Source organism: Octopus sinensis, linkage group LG23 (genome assembly GCF_006345805.1).
Source record: "Octopus sinensis linkage group LG23, ASM634580v1, whole genome shotgun sequence".
NCBI classification, from domain to species: domain Eukaryota; kingdom Metazoa; phylum Mollusca; class Cephalopoda; order Octopoda; family Octopodidae; genus Octopus; species Octopus sinensis.
This window is the reverse complement of record NC_043019.1, coordinates 8,190,938-8,214,937: the sequence shown is the minus strand read 5'-3', so window position 1 is coordinate 8,214,937 and position 24,000 is coordinate 8,190,938.

Here is a 24,000-nt window from a genome sequence, read left to right as displayed (position 1 = left end):
AATCATGCAAACCAAAACAAGAAATGAAATATATATATATATATAAGTGTGTGTGTGTTTGTGTAGTTATTCACACAAACACACGCATATGTATAAGAACATAGATACACACGCACACATATATCGATTACATAAGATATGGATATCATTCAAATGGTTGACTGATAATCGAATTACATAACACAAAGCGGTCGCTGCTGAATGACTTATAAGAAATAGATCCTGAATTAATTGTACTGTCCCTCTGTTCGACTACAAACGAAGTAACTTATCTGAATCCTTTATCAAGAAATGAATTTCTTTAAACTCCATGTAAACGCATATCAAAGTTTCTTATCGATTTCCTTGTTTCCTTTCACTCAGACACTCATATGAATGGATGTTTCAATGACCTACTTTGATCAATCGGACAATGTTTTGCATGCAACAAATGGGTTACACAGAGTTTTGATGTACAGCAATCACTGGATTAAATGGTTGTACGGTCTAAGTTAGCCTAATCGAGTTGGCCGGTCGCAAGAAGTTGGACAATTATATATATACGTATAAATATATATTTATATGTACATCTTGATCACTATGTATAGATCGGCCAAGAAAACGTTGTTCTGTCTTGTGTGGCCAGCAACATACCGCCGTTAATTGAGAGATCGATACTACATCCACCAGACTGAAATAAATACGTAGATCAATAGAACTGATTAAAACCAATGCATGCATCTTCCGATCTTTCAAATAAATGAATATATATATATATATTTATATATGACAGACGAAATACAGCTAAGCATTTCACCCGGCGTGCTAACGATTCTGCCAGCTCACCGCTTTAAAAGAACATATATATAATATAAATATGTATGTATGTATGTATGTATGTATGTATGTATGTATGTATGTATGTATGTATGTATGTACGTTTGTATGTATGTATGTATGTATGTATGTATGGATGGATGGATGGATTACATATATTATATAAATGTTGTTTGAAGGCGGTGCGCTGCCAGAAACTTTAACACGCCGGGCGAAATGCTTAGCTGTATTTCGTCTGTCTTTATGTTCTGAGTTCAAGTTACGCCGTGTTCGCCTTTGCCTTTCATCCTTTAAGGGGTCGATAAATTAAGCATCAGTTGAATACTGGGTTCGATGTAACCGACTGACCTCTACCCCCAAATTTCATGCCTTGTGCCGAGAGTAGGAAATAATCTCTCTCTCTCTCTCTCTCTCTCTATATATATATATATATATATATATATATATATATATATATAATATATATATATCCTTTTATTCCTTTAGTTGCTTCATACATTTGACTGTGGCCATGCTGGAGCACCGCCTTTTAGTCGAGGAAATCGATATCTGCAATTATACTTTATAAAACTGGTCCTCGGTGTATCGATATCTTCTTCTGAGCTGCTAAGTTTCGGGGAAGTGAACACACCATCATTGGTAGTCAAGCGATGGTGGCGGGTGAAAAAATTGTCACACACAAATACATACTTGTATATATATATATATATATATATATATATATATTATATATATATATATATATATATGTATGTATGTATGTGTATATATATATATAACTCGCTCTGAGATTTATCATTGTTTGATTTCACTTTTTCAATATCAGTGTCAATCGACACTGGAATAAGTATATGTATTTGTGAAGGGAGCTGACTTCTCGTCGACAACGGTGATTGTCACACGCTGATGATAGGTAAACACCTTGAAACTCGAGTCCGTGTGTATCATGAGTTGAAGACGGGGAGAATGACTTCCCTTCACAAATACTGAGAGGGCACAGATAGTGTGTCTCTAGCCAGCTGAGGAGATATCTTCCTGGGGCTACAAATTACAGTAGCATCCACCCTTAGGGGTTAGCCATGTTCAAATGGCAAATATGCGTCACTATATATATATATATATATACATACATATACGACGGGCTTCTTTCGGTTTCCGCCTACGAAATGCACTCACAAGCCTTTGGTCGGACCGAAGCTATAATAGGAGGCACTTTTCCAAGTTGCCATGTAGTGAGACTGAAACCGGAGTCACGTGGGTTGGTACCCGGCTCCTTACCACACAGCCACGATATATATACAAGCGGTGGTGGGCATCTGGTAAGAGACATGCTTCCAACTCGCGAGCTTTCGGATTCGGTTCCACTTCCGCTGTCTGCGCAGCCAAACCTTGTGAGGGCATTTTTTTGACGGAATCTGAAAGAAGCCCGTCATATGTGTGTTTTTTGTGTGTGTGTGTGTTTTTTTGTGTGTGTGTGTTTTTTGTGTGTGTGTTTGTGTATGTATGTATGTATGTATGTATGTGTGTGTGTGTGTGTGGTGTGTGTGTGTGTCTTTGTGTCTGCTCTTCTTCTTTTTCGCTGCTTGAAAGCCTGTGATGTTAACCAGTTCAGCAAAAAAAAAATAATAATACAAAAATCTATAAAATAAGTAGCGTGCTTGAAATAAAATACTCACTTTATATTAATGCGTTCGAGTAAAACGTCTTGATGACGATACTCCAGCATGGCCGTTATCTAATGAGTGGAATAAAAGACAAATGATGAGAGATGTATATATATAATATATATATATATCAATATATATATATATTATATATATATATATATATATATATATACATATTTATATATGTATATATGTAAGTATGTATGTTTGTATGTGTGAGTGAGTGTTGCGTGTGTATATGTATACACAAGCACACACACACACACATATATATATACACATATATATATGTATCTATACATACATATACATGCGTATTCATACATACACACACATATCGACTTACGTACGCATGTATATGTGTATGCATATATACATATATATATATATACATATATATATATATATATATAATATATATATATATATATATATATATATATGCGTGTGTGTGAATATGTGTGAACGTATGTGAATGCGTATATGTACGAATGTAGGTATGTAAGTGTGTACGTTTCGACCGTTCGTCATATCGATATTTCCATATCAATATCTACGTATCTGTAATTAAGAGACATTAGTTTCTCACCCGTTTCACTTTTATATTGACCAACGCCGTAATTAAATTATATAAGGTCTTCTAATTATACACACCTCCCGCTGCTTGGTTAAATATAATCTTGCCATTATATACACCGTCTGTCCTGAAAGATAAATGGTTATTATAGTGAAAAGATATTATTATTTTTCTAGTTTTCCGTCTAGTCAGGTTACTTACCGGTGACGAGGTCAACGAAAGCGTTCTCTCATTTTTGCAATGAATAATAGTTCGGAGATGAATCTGAACTAGTCTGGAAGATCAGCGGTCTCCGAGGATAATATTCCCGCAGAGCGATGTGGGAAGTTCATCTCCATTTACCTTGTTCACCGCGTTACGTGTTTTTAAGCTTTCACACTCATATGTGTGTGTTTGTGTGTGTGTGTTAGCCGCATTTCGTCTGCCGTTACGTTCTGGGATCAAATTCCGCCGAGGTCGACTTTGCCTTTCATCCTTTCGGAGTCGAAAAATTAAGTACCACTTACGCGCTGGAGTCGATCTAATCGACTTAATCTATTTGTCTATCCTTGTTTGTCCCCTCTGTGTTTAGCCCCTTGTGGGCAGTAAAGAAATATATAGATAGAGAGATAGATAGACAGACACATATATATATACACATACATAGACGCACTCACACACAGGGATAGAAAGTCAGCAGGTAAAATTCACAGATGCTCAGTATAGTAAACACGTAGTAGACGTTTTTCCTGTTTCTGTTGTACCTGTATTTCAAAGGGTCAGCCTTCTCACATAGTGTATCACGCTTAATTTCCCCCAAGAACTACGTTAAATGTACACGTGTCTGTGGGGTGCTCAGCACTTTAGTATCACGAGCAAGCTGTTCCGCCGATCAGATCAACTGGACCCGCCGGAATGTCGTAACCGACGGAGTGTCACGTATAACTTGCTAATAATTGAATATAAATATGCGAGCGAGGAATAGGACGAGTTTTAGTGATATTTTTGCTAAAGTTTGTATTTCTGGTTCACTATACTCGTAAGAATGGGATGTTGATTGCAAAGATGGGATTGGTCATTCGGTAAGCAAATTGTCTGAGTGTAATAAGCGCAAGGCATTACAGACTTACTTTAAAGTCAACCATGTCTAACGAAGCGAACTTACAATTTCCAACTTCCGTTTCTATAAAATATCATCAAAACCAATATTGTAGGGTCTTTAAAAATGTGTGCCTCGGTGGCAGAATTACAAAACTGTTAGATTGTCGAACGACATGTATTGTGGTGTAAAATGTCACGTGACTGGGATATGAATTCATATGCAGTAGTGGCGAGTCTCGTCCACTTTTATTTTTTCGCGTGGGCGGATTATATTGTCAGATAAGGTCTTGGGGGTGGATGGTACGGAATTTGTTCTGGATTAAAAATTGTCGGACATTGACTAACCATCATCATCATCATTACTGACACCGCCGTAGTCGTCGACACCATCCACCACCACCACCACCACCACCACCACCTCCACCACTATCACCACCACTATCACTACCACCACCACCATCATCATCGTCATCCTCATCATCATCGTGATTGATATCAGTATTATTGTTCTTGTTCTCGTTGATCTTGTTGTTCACGCAGATGTTGATGATGTTGTTATTCTAGAATGGGGATTATTTTAGAAGGAATTGGCAAAGAGCCAGATTAAATATATTGACATATTATTATATTTTACTTTCTGAGTTCAAATCCAACGGAAATCGATAGACCGCTTTTCACGCTTCCGGGGTCAACAATATAACTACGCAATAATAAAGTATTGACGTCCAGTCAATCAATGAAACCTATTCGCCCATAATTCCTGGCCTTGTGCCAATCTCAGTCGTTACTAATATCATGCTTCTGAAATGTTTTCACCTAGACGAGACTTAGAAGGCTGTAGTAGAGCATGTGGACAATTTTTTGTTTGGAATGTGTTTACGTCGATTTTGTTTTTAGTTCAAACCCAGCCGACATAATAATTGATTGTCGGGCTTCAGTGGCTGACAGACAAAAAAAAATTGAATGCAATCATACACAAGTGATATGCATGTGTGTAATGTAAACATATGTACATACATACACACACACACATATGTGTGTATATATATATATATATATATATATATATATATATATATATATATATATATATATATATATACACACATACATATATATATTATTTTTTGCGTAATGAAATAAAAAAAACATTTATAGATAGAAGGTCTTACAACTGTTTCCAGGATATTTATTAATTATATCCCTTCATCAGAGACGGTGTGAGAGGATGTTTAAGTAATAGTTAATATATACGGCAAGAAGAAAATGGAGGGGATAGAGAAATAGTATACATCAACCGTTAGACGTTATATTATGTCTATTTATTTATTCTAAAATATTTATGAGAATATACACGTATGTATTACATACATACGTACCAGTAATTCGTATATATATATATATATATATATATATATAATCACTGATATCGTTCGCAGCCCCTTATATCGTTCGCAGCCGCGTATATTGGTAAGCAGTGTTATCAATATCTTTAAGTCCGCAATCTGGCAGAATCGTTAGTATAACGGACGAAATGCTTCTAAGCATGTCGTCCGTCTTTACATTCTGACTTCGAATTCCGCTACAGTTGACATTGCTTTTTCATCTTATCATAGTCGATACAATAAGTATCAATTGACCTAATGGGCTTACCTGCTCCCCGTGAAAGCTCTGCCCCTCTGTCAAAATTCGAAATTAGTATCAATTTTATAAGTTTCTACGCACAAACACGCGAAAATGTATACGAGTGAGTACAGTAATTTTTCTGTGAAAATAACATAAATACATGTAAAATATAATTCATTAATTCAGGTGAGAATTTAGTCAAATTATGTGATGTGATGAAACAAATAAAGACAGCGTCCAGATATTGTATCACCTTACATTCTCTCATATTTCAGGTAACTTTCAATTGTCAAATTTAAAATACAAAATGATTCAATTATTCGGAGAATTGCATTATGGTTTTCAGACAATTCTGGTTTAGAATCTTCGGTTTAACATTCAAATTTGAGGGATTGCAAGTTAGACATTTCCCCCCCCCCCCCAAAAAAAAAAAATGCAGCATCGTTCGTTTTAATTCTGGCATCTCAAAGAAGTTGGGTATCTGAAACACCTCGAGAGTATACTTCTTATAGAATTGCGAAAATCTTATTCGAACTTGGGAATACGTGTGAGAAAAGAAAAATTATAATGGAAAATGGTTGGCCCATTATCTGTTAACCATTCCTAGATGTATGAAAACTTAGCGTTTAAATGTCCTTAGTTCAAGAATGGCTTTTAAAATCTTTAAATAATGCGAACAGATATTCGCTGAACATTTTAAGTGATATTAGATGCATTTTTGTCTCCAAATCCAGATCAGTGATTTACCAAACCCGTTAGAGAGAACATATTATCCAGCATCATTTACAAGGGAAAATAGCCATACACTGAAACCTTCAATAAATAACTGACCCAACATTTAGGCAATTTCGACTTCATAAGCATTAGCAGAGAGAGTTTTTACTAAACGAACTCATGTACACGTTCATAGGTGTAGTATTATGTGTGAGTGTAGACACGTGTATGTGTATATTATATATATATATATATATGTGTGCGTGTGTGTATGTATGTCTATATACATATCTATGACTAATATATATATATATGCATATATATACATATGATTCTATCTATATATATATACATATATATGCATATAGGCGTATATGCATATTATATATATATATATATATATATATATATATATATATATATATATGTATGCATATATATATATATATATATATGTATGCATATATATATATATATATATATGTATGCATGTATGTATACAGTATTTGTGGATTAGCAATTGTTAAGCCTGCCACATGGAACTCTGCTTCCCATCACTTGCCCTTAAATTTCGATATTCGCGTCTATTCATACGCACACACACATTTTCATACCTCTATCGATAGATAGATAGATAGATAGATAGATAGATAGAAGAAAAATAGATAGATAGAAAGGTTGACAGATGGATGAATAGATAGATAGATAGATAGATAGATGTAAATAAATGCATGTGTGTGCGTATAATTCTAACCCATTTCTATTTTCTTAGAATATACTTCATTCATATTTGTTTTGTTTTATCAACTTTACCTTTCCACTATCGAGGCGTCCTTCGTTGACTTCTACAAAGGATTCATTATAATTCTCCTTTCTTGCCATTTTAATTGATAAAAATAATACGAATAATATTGCTAAGAAGAAAAAGAAACGAAAAATTAATAAACAAAAAAGAATGTACGGTACAATAGTGTCCCTCCTCTGTAGTCTTTATTTAGTTCTCTAGTTCTTCAGTTATTCCTACGTTTATTTTTATTTATTTTTATTTATTTTCAATCATTTGTATTTTCCTCTCTTGAAAAACTTGATTTATAGAAGTCCGTCTATGTAGTAATTACTTTAAAGAGATCTCTGATAATTTGTGCGAGATTTATACTCTTTTCATTTTGCTTCAGTGGAGGATTATTCACACCCGATTAGCATTTCGACTCTTCGAGATATTTGATGAATTGGAAATTTTGAAGAATAACAACCACAAACAATCAAACGAATAAAAACGGCAACAAACTCAAATAAGAATAAGTAAAACTATTCCACACGAAAGCAATAAAAATACGAAACATAAACAAACAAAAACATTAAGGAAGCGGTTTCTACGAAAGAAAGAATGCGAAACGAAAGAAAGTCGACAATGACGATAAGAACGGTAAGAAGAAGAACAACAACAACAACGGTTTTTGATTATAAATATACGTGCGATTAAAACTACCGAGATAGGAAATTGTGGTTAAAACACCAACAACAACAACAACGACGGCGCGTCAATAATAATAATAATAATAATAAAGATGATGATGATGATAATAATAATAACAACAATAATAATAACAACAACAATAATAATAAAAATAATAATAATAATAATAATAATTATTATTATTATTATTATTATTATTATTATTATTATTATTATTATTATTATCATTAGTATTAGTATTAAGGTGGCGAGCTGGTCAAAACGTTAGCAAGCTGGGCGAAATGCTTAGCGTTATGTCGTGTCTTTACGTCCAGTGTTCAAATTCCACCGAGATCGACTTCGCCTTTCATCCATACCAGCTACGTATGGGGGTCGATCAAATCGACTGACTCTCTTCCACAAAATTTCGGGCCTTGTACCTAGATTAGGAAAGACTGTTTTATTATAAATATATTTGCGATTAAACTATGGAAAGATTTAGAATAGATATGTAGTATAAAACAATAACAACAATAATGAAAATGATAATATTAATAATAATAGTTGTTGTTGTTAATATTATTATTATTATTATTATTATTATTATTATTATTATTATTATTATAAGATAGTGGTCATGGTAAAACTACCTATATATACGTAAAATACTGCCTGTGTAATCTCAAACTTGAAAACAAACTCATGATTTTCTTATGGTTTCTTAAACATTCTCTAGAATAATACTATAATACTACTACCTTAGTTCACTGGTATTGAACAGCTGACACTGTAGTGCATCTCCAGCGTTAGAAGCTGTGGAAAGGCAATAATAATAATAATAATAATAATAATAATAATAATAATAATAATAATAATAATAATAATGACTGCCCAATCCTGGCTAAGAAGGAATATATTCACAGACATGACAGAGTTTGAACCTACATACACTGGAAGCTATGCCAACATTATGGAATAACAACAGAAAAAAGATGGTATAGGCACACACCAGAAAAGGTCACAGAAAACGAGAAACCAACCATACTCTGGGATATGCCGATACACACAGATAGAGAAATTAAGGCCAACAGACCAGATATAGTTGTCAGAGATCATGAAGAAAAAAAATGCTTTCTAATTGATGTATCAATACCGGCAGATGACAACGTGTCTCTAAAAGAAATGGAGAAACTTTCAAAATACAAAGACCTGGAAATAGAGGTAACCAGAATGGGTAATCTAAAGACAGAAACAATTCCTATCATAGTAGGTGCATTAGGCATGATAAAAAAATATTCAGACAAATACATAACAAAAAACCAGGACTTACAAACACATATAACATACAGAAAATTGCACTACTAGGCACTGCACACATCCTACGCAGAACACTTTTCATACAATAACCATCAGAGCATCACAACAAATCACAGCACATACCCAAGGCACACAGAGCTGTGCTCGGTAGTGCAGTGAAAGCACGCTATAAAAATAAAACTATTGAATAATAATAATAATAATAATAATAATAATAATGCGTTCTGATATAGGCAGAAACCAAGTCAGTCATGGCTGTGCCGTAGAAAATCTCAATCTACGATATCCTGAACACCATAAGCAACCTCATTGCAGTCCGACACTGAAATTTATCCTAAAACGTAATATCTAAAGCAAATGTCTTCTTCTGTGTCTTTGTTCAAATGGCGATTAACAGAGTTAATACTCTGTAACCTAAATACTGGAAACTAATTAATTCCTTCAGACCCATTTCCAGCAAACTGTCGTCGCCATAATATTTCATTTGAGATTCTTTTATCAGACAATCTCTTACTTATTCTTCGACGTTTAGATGAAATCGAGTGTGTTTATTGCAGTGTACTTGTCACCATAAATAAAATATTCTAAATCGAGGAATTCCAGAAATCCTGTGACGATCTTCAATAGAAGAGTACTTGAGTGGTTAGAATAGGTTCGGTAATCTCAGGTGCCAAGTGAGGAGTGAACACCCTTATTGGGGCTATGCATGTCGTCTGTCGCCTGCTAGTGAAAGTGAAGAGAGGTAGAGAGTACGATTAGAATTGTACCAGGGGCAGATATTTTTTTTAGTTTTGACATATGACCAGCAATTTTGAAGGGTGATATAAATCTAATGTATCGAACCTAGTATCTGAGTGATATTTTATTTCATGGACCCCGAAAGTATGAACTAGAAATCTGTATTCGATGTGATATGAAGTCGCAACCTGAAGAGCTGAAAGAAATTGCGCCGAACACCTTCTTCGATGGCCTGAAAATTCTGCTAACTCGTCGGCTTACGATATAAAAGAATGAGACAACGAAACAAATAAACTTGGACACTCTACAGGGTGTTCGGGTTATTTTTGACAGTTTGCATAAAAGGAAAAGTAAGCACAATATCTCATTCAAAACTAAATGTATTTCAAAAATCAAAAGATGTCAACTAGACTATGGTTGGGCGATGACAGTTTCCTTAAAGAAACCACCTATGCCTTCATCATGGTCGGAAGACGACTCTAAATGTGGCGCATGTATTCTTCGCTCTATGCATTGGGACATCTTCGAATATCTTGATCTTGGCCACGATTTACGCCTCGGTGTTGCAGGTAGAGTGGTTGGTAAAGTTCTTCCCTCCTATAGAGTTTTTTTTTCAGCTTAAAAAATGAAGTAATAGGGTTTAAAACATTTTTCTTAAAACGAATTATTTGCGCGAATTAAGTTGATAATTTCAAGTTTTCGGCGTATGTCACATAATCATCACTATACTTTCAGATTGGTTTACAGGGTTCAGAAAGGGAGAAACACTGGTCTGTGTACTATGAGCACTGCATATGCTTCTGTTTAAGAAATTTGCATTGGAATTACAAGTCTCTGTACACCGGACGAAATGCTTAGCGGCTTTTTTTACGACTCTACTTTCTGAGTTCAAATTACGCCGAGATCTATTTTATCTTTCACCATTTCGGGGTCGATAACATTGAGGCCAGTGTTCAGCTTGTGTTTATGTTATCGACACAAGCTGAACACTGGCCTCAATGTTCAACTTACTCCATACCCTTGAGCTTTTTGATCTTATGCCAAAATCTGAAGTCTGATGCCCTCATTTATACCTATTTCTTTATTACCTACAAGGGGCTAAACACAGAGGGGACAAACAAGGACATACAAACGGATTAAGTCGATTATATAGACCCCAGTGCGTAACTGGTACTTAATTTATCGACCTCGAAAGGATGAAAGGCAAAGTCGACCTCCGCGGAATTTGAACTAAGAACTTAGCGACAGACGAAATACTGCTAAGTATCTCGCCCGGCGTGCTAACGTTTCTGCCAGCTCGCCGCCTATTATACATCATTAATATCATCATTAATACCATCACTGTCGTGACCCCGTTGTGAAGCATCTTTTATCAAGTCCCATCCGATGCGAGCAAAAATGGTCAGGTCATTTCTTCTCAGAGTTTATCCTCCGCGCTCTCTCAACAACCGAGCATTGTCACTCTGAAAATGTTCACGAAGAAATGTAATTCTTTCTCTCCCATATCGTTAAGTGGTGAAAGAAACCAAAAATGGTAAACGAAATATTATGATGAAAGCTTTGTGAAATGTCGGTGTAGATAATTTATTGAAGGTTCCGTAGTGGAAGACGTACTGGCATCATGTTAATTGGACAATTAGCTAGAACTGCCAGAGGGTTACATTCAGACCAATGCAATAATGTCTTGAAATATTGCTTGCATGGCAGTTAAATAAATGGATGGAGAAAGGGAGGAAAACGTATGCACTCTTACACATAAGCATCAAACATTCCTGGTGGCATATTTACCACGGCGATAACGGCGTAGAAAGTGTGATGTATGGAGAGTGCTGATGTATGATGTATGATGTATGATGTATGATGTATGATGTGTGTATGCTCATGTATACATGCACTCACACATGCACATTTATGTACATATGTTTTTGTGCGTTATATATACACACTTATATATATGTGTATATATGATTATATATATATATATATATATATATGTATAGGTATATGTTGATATAATATTATATATATATATATATATGTATATATATGCATATATGTATATGGATATATATACATATGTATATATATATATGTATGTATATGTATATATGTATATATATGTGTGTATCTATAATGCATATATATATATATATATATATAAATATATATATATATATGTATATATATATGTATATATATATATGCATGTATATATATATTATATATATTATATATATATATACATGCATATATAGATACACACATATATATACATATATATATATACATATACATACATATATATATATAAATATATATATATATAATTGTATGTGCTTGTGTGTGTGTGTGCGCGAGGCTTCGTGAGTGCTTACATGTGTATGAGAGGAAGCTAAAACGCAGAGAATTAAGACAGAAAGGGAAGAAGAAGAAAAGCGATAGGGGGGAGATGAGGAGAGAGAAATAGAGTGGAACGCGAACGTAACGAGCGACTGCGATTTCTATTATGTTTGCGGTTTGTTGTTTATTCCCGGGTTTTGTTTTCTGTTAAGTGGCCAACAACATGGGGAATATAAGTGCGTGAGTTAACGGACAATCTCTGCCATTTTGCTTCTTCTTCGTCTTCTTCTTTCCTCTCCTTCTTCCTCTTCTTCTTCTTCTTCTTCTTCTTCTTCTTCTTCTTCTTCTTCTTCTTCTTCTTCTTCTTCTTCTTCTTCTTCTTCTTCTTCTTCTTTCCTCTCCTTCTTCTCGTCGCCGTCGCCCTCAGATTCTTGTTGGCATTCTACCCCCCCATTGAATTTTAATGACGAAATCATTGTTTTAAGTAAATTGATACAAAGTGAGATCACATACATGGTAAGAACAACGGCAGTGTCGTTCACGTGCTGCCTGTGCTATGAAGGAAGATCATCACCACCAGCAAAATACAACAATAAACATCAACTCGTAATGTTATTCGAGGAAACAACAACAACATCAACAACAACAATAACAACGACAGCAAAAGAAAGAAACAGAAATAAAACAGCGATTAGGTTGTATGTGTTGATGTGTGATGGAAAAAATACAAGATGTATCCCTGTTCATTAAATGCATGATCTTAATGGCAAAAATGTCCTACACTAAATAGTTATCTTTCTTCACACTGTGCGCCGCATAATGGCGTTAAGAGCACTACTGCCACCACTGCTACTGCTGTTACTACTACGACTTCAATACTACTGCTATTACTACTACCGATACTCATAATAATAATAATAATAATAATAATAATAATAATTACGATATTAACAATAGCAAAAGAAGAAAAAGAAGAGAAGAATAAGAGAAGAAGAAGAAGAAGAGAAGAAGAAGAAGAAGGAGAAGGAAGAAGAAGAGAAGAAGAAGAGAAGAAGAAGGAGAATGAGAAGAAGAAGAAAGAAGAAGAAGAAGAAGGAGAAGGAGAAGAAGAAAAAGAAGACGAAGAAGAAGAAGAAGAAGAAGAAGAAGAAGAAGAAGAAGAAAAAAAGAAGAAAAATGGCAAAAATATGGTGGCAATAACAATAGTAATGTTACCTTTACTTTATGGGACACAAGGACTCGAACAGAAAAGGACAAAACAAAATTATTTCCGTAGGGGTTCCAAGAAAGTGATGGATATCATGGAAGGTAGAAATAAACCCCACAAAAAAAAGCAGTCTTAAAAATTTCGAAATGGTGTGCTGAGAGACGTTTTCCGTTTATGCTTAAAAGTGAACGCAACCGCACACACAAACATACGCGCGCCTTCACACGCGCATTTGCATATAAGTACATACCTTCCGATATGTTCGGGATTTGTAAATAGTTGTGATACTCACTGTTGATGGTCACCCATTATTAGGTTTGTTTTGATCACTTTCCTACACTACGACACAAAAGTCACCGCTGAATCTAAAGCCATGGTACTATGCTGTTCTTTTTATCTCTCATTAATACAATTTGTGCGGCGAGCTGGCAGAATCGTTAGCACATCGAGTGAAATGCTTAGCGGTATTTCGTTTGCCATTACATTCTGAGTTCAAATTCCGCCAAGGTCGACTTTGCCTTTCATTCTTTCGGGGTCGATAAGTTACGTACCAGTTATGCACTGGGGTCGATTTAACCGACTTAATCAGTTTGTCTGTCCTTGTTTGTCCCCTCTGTGATGAGCCCCCTGTGGGCAATAAAGAAATAATTAATACAATTTTTGCTACTAAAAGGCATGCACAAAGACAGAAATTATTGTCAGAAGCATGTTAGATAATCTTAGCTTTGCTTTTGTCTGAACGTCCCAATATATTCTCGTTGGCAGTTGTTTGACATGTGAGGAGACGTATTATACTACCCCGAATTTTGTATTCATCGGTTCTAGTATTATCTCTTGTGGTAAATAAATCCTTCTGAGTTTCATTAAAATTATCCCATCTATTCGTGTTTGATATTTCTTTTTCCTTAAATGCAACAGCTCACAAAATTCTGTTTCCCAAAATGATGCACTTTATATCATTGAAGGCCTCGAATGAGAAGCCATTCAGTGTCAGTGCCTCGTCAGTAGTTAGACAATCAATGGCGTGGCTGAACTCTTCAGAATTCAACAATAGTTCTAATTCGTCATTCATCGTCTGGTATTCCAGGGTTTCCTTCTACAAGATGGAATAGAAATTGGAGTAATGTTATTCCCAACTTTCTCTATGTTGCATTAGAAACCCGCTGAAAACATCATTTGTTTTGAGTTCCATTCCATCATGAGCCCTGTATTATAACCCCAGGTAGATCTATACATTGTGGCTAAACGGAGGCTGTGGAAGCTAAGGGTATACATAGATCTCTCTCTCTCTTCTCTCTCTCTCTCTCTCTCTATCTGTATATACATATATATATATATATATATATATATAAAAGAATAATAAAGAGGAAGTTCTTGGTACAGAATTATACATATTTGAAAGAATGAGTAGAGATGGCGCTATTGAAGGGGTAAGATTTATTTTAATATTAATGATATTATTCTACTATATATATATATATATATATATGTGTGTGTGTGTGTGTGTGTGTGTGTGTGTGTGTGTGTATGTGTGTGTGTGTGTGTGTTTGTGTCTTTGTTTATGTATGTCTTTCCTCACACACACTACAGCGTTCGTTTATTTACATCCCTTAACCTACAGACTTGATAAAAGAGAACGACGAATGTGTACCAGAGTTAAAAAGAAAATCATTTCGTACCGTGGTTGATTTTTTCGACTGAACGCATCAAAGCAGTACTCCAGCATGGTCGCAGTCTAATGATTAGAACACGTAAAAGATAAAGCTATTTGGAGAGATAAGTTGCTTAGGAATATTTTGTCTTTGATTTAATTGTGAACGGTACAAGAACATAAGGAGACAACTTCCATCTGTTGCTTTTGAATATTTTTCTAACATTTATGATGCTGTCTGCATTCTGTCGGCAGTAATGTCTGCCTTCGCAGTGGCTTTATCTGCGCTACTGACATGTATCGTCTTTAGTTTCTCTGTCTGCGCGACGTGAGGGAAAATGTACGCCAGAGGAACGGATATTGAGTGGTAAGGAAGACGACAAGATTTAGGTCGGAGACATTCACCTACACAAAAAGTACAGCATCGATGTGTTATCTTTACCTATGAGACAACCAGCTTATTTATGTGCCTGTTATGTCACCTTCTGAAAAAGCGCGCACACACACGTACACACACACACACACATGCACACATACACACACATTATACTCTTACATACACAAGGAGTAAACGAGACAGATATATTTCATTTACGAGCAGAGAAATACATACGGATATAAATCGTAGACACATACACCTCTGTTTCCTATAGATATACATGCTGTCATATACATATACTTATAGATAAATATATATATTATATATATATATATATATATATATATATATATATATATATATACATATACATATATATATACATTTATATATATTATATATATATTTACATGTACATATATATGTGTATACGTATATAGATTTTTACATATATATAATACGTATACATGTATATATATATGAATGTATGCATGTGTGTATATATATATATTATATATGCGTATATGTAAATGGATGCAGACAGACACACGAAGGTGCACATACGTATATGTCACATAAATGCACATATCGTTTTCGGCTACTACTGCTGCTGCCGCTGCTGCTCACGACGATCGGATATTTCAAAGACGTCTAAGTGAGATCTAAAATGATCATGACATTTGAACAGTAATTTCTTTTCAGAATTCCTCAACATATTTCATGCACTCAACCTATCCCTCCTCTTAAATTCCGTTTAGACACAAAGCACTTTGTAATATACAGATTGCTATTAATGCTGGTGCTGCCACCTGTGGACATTCTATTGCTCTATATAATGATTGATTGTCTTTATCGTAGGTGTGATATCTTTGGTCTGTGCCATCTAGAAGACACCTCGTCTGCAACGCATTGATAAATTGCAACTGTATGTGAGAGTGTGTCACAGACGAAGATTGAATGTGTGTGTGCGCGCGTGTGTGTGTGTGTGTGTGTATGTGTGTACGTGTGTGTGTGTTTCTTTGGAGATGTCTTGATAGTCTGATTATTTATGTATTCGTCTGAGTATTTCTATGTTTTAGGTATGAATAAATGTGCTACACATATACATATATGTGCTCGTATGTGTGTGTGCGTGTATGTATTTGTGCTACCATGCATGTCCTCGTCTCTCTCCGTCTTTTACTTCTTGTAAATATATATAAGTATATATATAAATGCACACACACACACACACAATATATAATATATATATATATATTATATAATATATATATATATATATTATATATATATATATATATATATATAATATATAATATACCGGAGTAAACCATAAATGTGAAACACGGTGGAAAAAAGAGTACTCAAATACCAGTAGAAAAGTAATATGCTTTATTTAAAGCAGCAGAAAATTCAACAAAATCTGTTACTTTGAGTTTCCCGTTGCCGTTCATCGGACAGTTTTTTGCTAGAATGGAACCGATATGTGAATTGACATATCGGTTCCATTCTGGCAAAAACTGTCCGATGAACGGCAACGGGAAACTCAGAGTAACAGGTTTTGTTGAATTTTCTGCTGCTTTAAAAAAGTATATATATATATATATATATATATATATATATACACATATATGCATACAAACACGCCAGGCACACACACACACACACATATATATATACAGATGTGCGAAGGCGTAGCTGTGTTGTAAGAAGCTTGCTTCCTAATCACATGGTTCCATGTTCGGTCCCACTGCGTGGTACCTTGGGCGAGTTTTCTCTACTATAACCTCGAGCCAATCGCATATATATATATATATCCAGTCGCCATGATCTATCACTAAGTCCACAATTTGTTTTTATTTTATTTATTGTCTCTCTGTTTATTTCCTCGATTTTATTTCTGCTGAACAGCATAGACTCGTTAACAAAACCTTCCCAATTGCCCGAGCATCAAAGGTTAATCTGGTTTCAATTCTCACTAATGACAAAGTTATCTCGATCCATTCACGGCTGACTGAATTTGTGCATAGACATATTCCTCTCTGTCTCTCTCTCCCGCTCCGTTTCTTTGTCTCTCTCTGTCTCTCTTTCTGTCTGTCTTCATCATTCTTTCTCTTTCTCTCTTCCACACTCTTGCTTTCCTGTTCTTAGAATTTATACGTGTTTACTTAAGAGAGAATTCGGCGTCAAAATCATAGTTCCGCCATAGCCCCCCCCCCCCCCCCCGTTTCCTACAACAAATGAAAATGTGCTAAATGGGATGCCAGCAACCTGTTGTAGTCGAGCATGAGGCAGAAACCATTCAACAGAAATTCGAAAACAAGAAGACTGTGAACAAACCTATGGTCTGATACTGAAGTAAACGGAGATGTTGTGATAAAGGACTTATTCTTTGTAAGCCTAGTACTTATTCTATCTGTCCTTTTTGCCGAACCGCTAATTCACAGGGCCGTAAACACGCCAAAATCGGTTGTCAATTGGTTGTGGAACGACAAAACAGATACACACATACACACGCACACAGCCACACACAGACACACACACGCACACATATAAATTTAGAAGACACTGGCCCAAGGTGCCACACAGTGGGACTGAACCCGCAACCATGTGGTTGGTAAGCAAGCTACTTATCACACAGCCACTCCTGCAGAACCACCCATATGCAGTAGGACCTCCAAATACTTGACACCAATATCTAAGCATTGTGAAGGCCTAATTCATGTGAAAGAAAGCAAACTGTACGAACGTAAGCAAACACCACAGACCACTTTACAAGAATAAAGGACAACTGAGCAAAACAAGAAACGATATAAGAAATTATCACTCGATTAAACCACAGGTGAATTCCTGTAATCAGCTGCTCAAACTGATACTATTATATATCATTCTATCATTATATCACTATCTTGCGGTCCTGAGTAAGGACCACACATTGAAAAATTAGATGTGTTAGCGTTGCAAGAAATAATACACATAAAAAGTGCTATTTGTATCCTGTATTATTGAGCATAAAAGACATTGAACCAGTCAGAAGAGAGAGAATAACGGCGCAGGAGAGAGATAGTGGAAGAAGTAGGGAGAGAGAGAATGCGGAAAAGAGATTGACAGAGAGAAAGAGAGAATGTGTGTGTGTGTGAGGGAGAGAGAGAGAGAGTATGTTACACACCATCTGTCGTATATAGTGGATCCGAATTGCACCACCGCAACAAGCTCTGGGCATTTAATTAAATATGCACAAAGGGATATCATTTTAACTGTTTATTCGAAACTGTCCGAGATTCGGGCTTTGGTAAACTAATACAGCCAAAATTGCTAGGGTTTCCAAATATTTGTTGATTTCATATGTGTTCCAATCAATTAAAAATTCAACTTGCCTCTTCCGACATTCCATCATTGGGAATAAATCCACTTTAAATTCTACACATTTCCTCATTACAAATGCATTCTCCATCTTGAAAGTTGTTTAGCGTTATTTGTTTTTCTTCCTCTCTTTTGCCTTTTTTATTCTCAGGGCTTTACGCTTGTTTTCATTTTCGTTGTTTTAATTAAATGAATTTCAAAACCCACTTTTTATTTCTTTGCAAAAATAATTCTGTTCTCCTAAAGACATCCCTTGTTATTTAATCGATCTGCATTTCAAACATGGATAAAGTTTGTGAATATGCACATAAAACATGGGTATATACGCATGCACATATATGCATTTATATACATATACATATATATATATATATATATATACATATATACATATATATATATATATATATATATATATACATATATACATATATACATATATTATATATATGTATATATATATATATATATATATATAATATATATATATATATATATATATAATATATACAAGCATAGAGGAAGAGAGTGAGAGAAATGGGGAGAAAGAGAGAAGAGGGAACGAAAATTTTGAAAGCAAAATATAAAATACAAAATTTGGGATCGGTCTACCACAATACAATTCAAGAAAGCTGAAGCTCGGAGATGTGAAAAGAGTTAATGATATCGATAAGCACGTAAGTCCGTGTGCACGAAAACATGTTTATAACTCTATACATTAGCATGTATGCGTGTGAGTTGTAATAGAACGGTCTCTCTCTCTCTCTATTAATATATATATATATATGTGCATGTATGCATGTTTGTATAGATACGTACATAAAAACAGACGCACACACACACATTCATATATATGTGTGTGTGTGTGTATAATATAATATGCTAATTAAATGACGTTTGATGTCTTTCAAACGTTTGATACGCATTCTCTGAGAATACGCGTTTAATTTTTATTTCGAACTGGTGGAAACATGTATTAGATATCAGACAGAAGCGAAAGAGATACTTTGATATGGAATTATGCTAAAATCCACTGCGTTTTCCGCCATTGCAAATATGAAAGCAATTGTTAAGCTGATATAATTGGTAGGTAATATGTCAGAATGACTGATAAATTCCCCGGTAACTGACAGCTTGATAATCGAATTTCACTCAGCTTTTCTCTTAACTATATAGTAATTAAGATCTTACTGAATGAAATATCTTGAAATTCAAGAAGTAATAATGGATTGATAGGATGGTCACCGTAATTCTCTTTCTCAATTTCTTTGTCTGATTCTGCGCATACACAGTCACACACACACACACACGCACGCAAACACACACGCGCATACACCACATGGATGCCGCACATGTACACACACTGCACTCGCGATATCTCAATACTTCTAGCTAAGGAAGCAAATCAAATATCGGAAGCTTATTATTCACAGAGATTCAGGGATGAAGTACAAACCGTGTCAAAGAAATAATTTAATTTGCCACGTTAAGAGGACTTGCACTTCAGAAGAATTCATTTTAAATTTCGGAAATCAAAAGTTATTGGTGTATCATATGTTATTAAGAATCGGCTGAGGCTGGCACAAACGGAAAGTGATGGGGCTTACAAAGCAACGGTGTGATTAATTACGACTCTTTAAATCCAAAGTTCATGTTACATTTTGTTCGATTTGGCCTCTTTATTCTTTCGTCTAAGACTGATGTTGAGTTAATCGAATGTTCAATCTTCTGCAATTTGTGGCGATCTGTCTGCCAGAAAGTATCATATCTTATAGAAATTGTAGCTATTTAGATTTAACCATCACCTCAGTCACCGTGGAGCATCGCCAGGTTCACATGCTTTGTAGCTTTCATGATTCTATCATATTCTCTAGAATCATCTATTTAGCAATGTATCATCTATAGAGGAACAATGATATAAAAATGGATTATATGGAAATATTTTTTCATATGTTCTCTCACTAATTCCCAAAAGATCTCTCGTAATAATAATAATAAAGTTACATAGCAAGCTAAAGGCGATGGCTTCTTGGAGATAATCAACGGCAGCATTCGTCCCAGTTTTCTGGGTCTGGCATGGTAGCTTGGTGATTGCTATATATATCCAATAACACTGGTGTAGTGTCCTTTAGAGAGACTTAGAAACATCAATATTCCTATTTATAAATAAATATTATAAATATATGCATATATATGTTTATATATATATGTATGTGTACATATATATGTATATATATATTTATATATATATAATATATATTATATATATATATATATATATAATATATATATATATATGCATATATATATATATATATATATATATATATATATATATATATATATATATATATATATATATATGGAAATACTCTGATATGTACATGTTTCTGCGTCTGTGTCCGTGTCTGCGTGTGTGTAATGAAAAAAATAAAATCAAAACATTTTTCAGCTAATGCATTTTTAATAGCGAAATTTGATGACACAAACCAGTTAACGAATCAATACTTATATATATATATATATGTGTGTGTGTGTGTGTGGTGTGTGTGTGTATATGATGTAGAAGCATCAGTATATATATGTCTGTATGTCTGTGTGTCTCTATATTCCAACAATAAATTTACTATATCAGTATCTATAAAATCTGCATCATACATCAACAGTTGGCAAAATCACCATATGTCCCTTCTGTAACTGTAACAAAGTGTAGCGAAGGCGATAAACTAACTCTCTCATAAAACATCGAATATGGTGATATTCTTCGGCGATAAATTATTTCAGCCACTCGTCTAAATCTTATTAAAAGATGTTTAACAACCAGCACTTTTTTCCTGAACAATCTGATATGAGCGTATGAGTGTATGCGTGTGTGTACGTCAACGAGTGAGTGTGTGAGTAACCATGCAACATATATATACATATATATCTATATCACCATTAACCTTCGAGGTACTTTTGTTATTTTGAGTCGGTCTTTATCACTTTATCTCTTTTACTGTCTTTATAATCGTGCTATGCATGCAACAGTAAATATCCCCCGACCTAGAGTATAACATTGTGTGAATATACATAGATAGAAAGACACTCGCCCACTCAAATAGACAAATATAATATACATGTAAACATTTATGTATACATATACGTATATATACATATATATATACATATATATGTATAGATATATATGTACATATGTCAGTTATTTTACATATGTATGTAAATATATAAATACATATTGATATATACATAAATACAAAGACGCTCGCCCACTCAAATATACAAATATAGAATACATGCATACATTTAAGTATACATATACGTATATACATATATATATGTGTGTGTGTATGTATGTGTATATATTTATATGTATACATAAATGCATATGCATCTTCCTATACATATAAATATGTATGTATATATGTAAATATATATATACACATATATATCTATAAATATATATGTATATATATATATACATATATATATATATATATATATATATATATATATATATATATATATATATATATATATATATATATAATAATAATAATAAATATTAGGGAATAAATCCAAATTTACAGGGGAAAAATCAGATTTAGGATTAAATCCAATTTTATAGTAAAATATAAAATATTATTAGAGACAAAACCACTATTTTGCAAAACAAACAAGGAAAGACTTAATCAATACATACAATTTTAATAAATAGTCAAAAAAACCGCCAATACAATTGTTTCTTGTCTTGATCGACAATCTTCAGGTGGACTTCCAATAAGTCAGTTTCAAATTATGAAGTCTTCATAATTTGAAACTGACTTATTGGAAGTCCACCTGAAGATTGTCGATCAAGACAAGAAACAATTGTAGTGGCGGTTTTTTTGACTATTTATTAAAATTTTATGTATTGATTGAGTCTTTCCTTGTTTGTTTTGCAAAATAGTGGTTTTGTCTCTAATAATATTTTATATATATATATATATATATATACTCAACTATATACATACATAAATATATACATATCTATATACGTAAAGATAAACAGATACATAGGCAGATAGATAAATTGATAACACACAGAGTGTGAAACGCCCGCGCACACGTGTATATATATATTATATATATATATATATATATATGTGTTGTGTGTATGTATGTGAATACATTTAGATTGTTAAAATATGACCTAGTAACTGGAACATTACAAAATAATGCGAAAGTCAGTAACCTTGCAGGAAAGAATATCAGCAACATATTTATTTCTGCAATGTGTTTCAGCAGTTTCATAAAATGAAAACAGTTCTACACGGAAGCGCATATTTTATTAGTATGTACGCGTTATGTTGTTTAATTGTAAGATTGACATGAAAATATGGTGATAACATTCACATAAGTTATATTACTTTGGCATAAATATGTCAGATACGGTTATTAAAACAGATTCTTATAAGGAAAATTCACATGTTTAGAATGGAGTGATTCTAAACAATATGGAGATACGTTAGAAAGGACAAAAAAAAAGAAACACGTTATGTCTTCCAGCATCATTAAGTCACATACGCACACACATATATGCATATATATACATATATATATATATATAATATATATATAATATATATATATTATATATATAATATATATATATATATATGTATATGTATATGTAATATATATGTATATGTATATATATATATATATATATATATATGTATATATATGTATGTATATATATATATGTATATGTATATATCTAATATATCTACGTATGTATGTATTTGTATATATATATATATATATCTTCATATATAGTGACACATATAGTCATAAACATATACAAATGTACACACGCCTGAGTGTATATATATATCTGTGTGTCTGTGTGAGTATGTATATATGTATGTATACATACATATATGTTGGCATGAGAAAACTATTCTGTTATTTTGCTCGCAGCTCTGCGGTATATATAGAACATTATTGTTTTATAATGCGGCATCAATTCTGACTGAACATTAAATATGCGCAATAACAATTACGTTCAACTGTTACATTAAAATTAT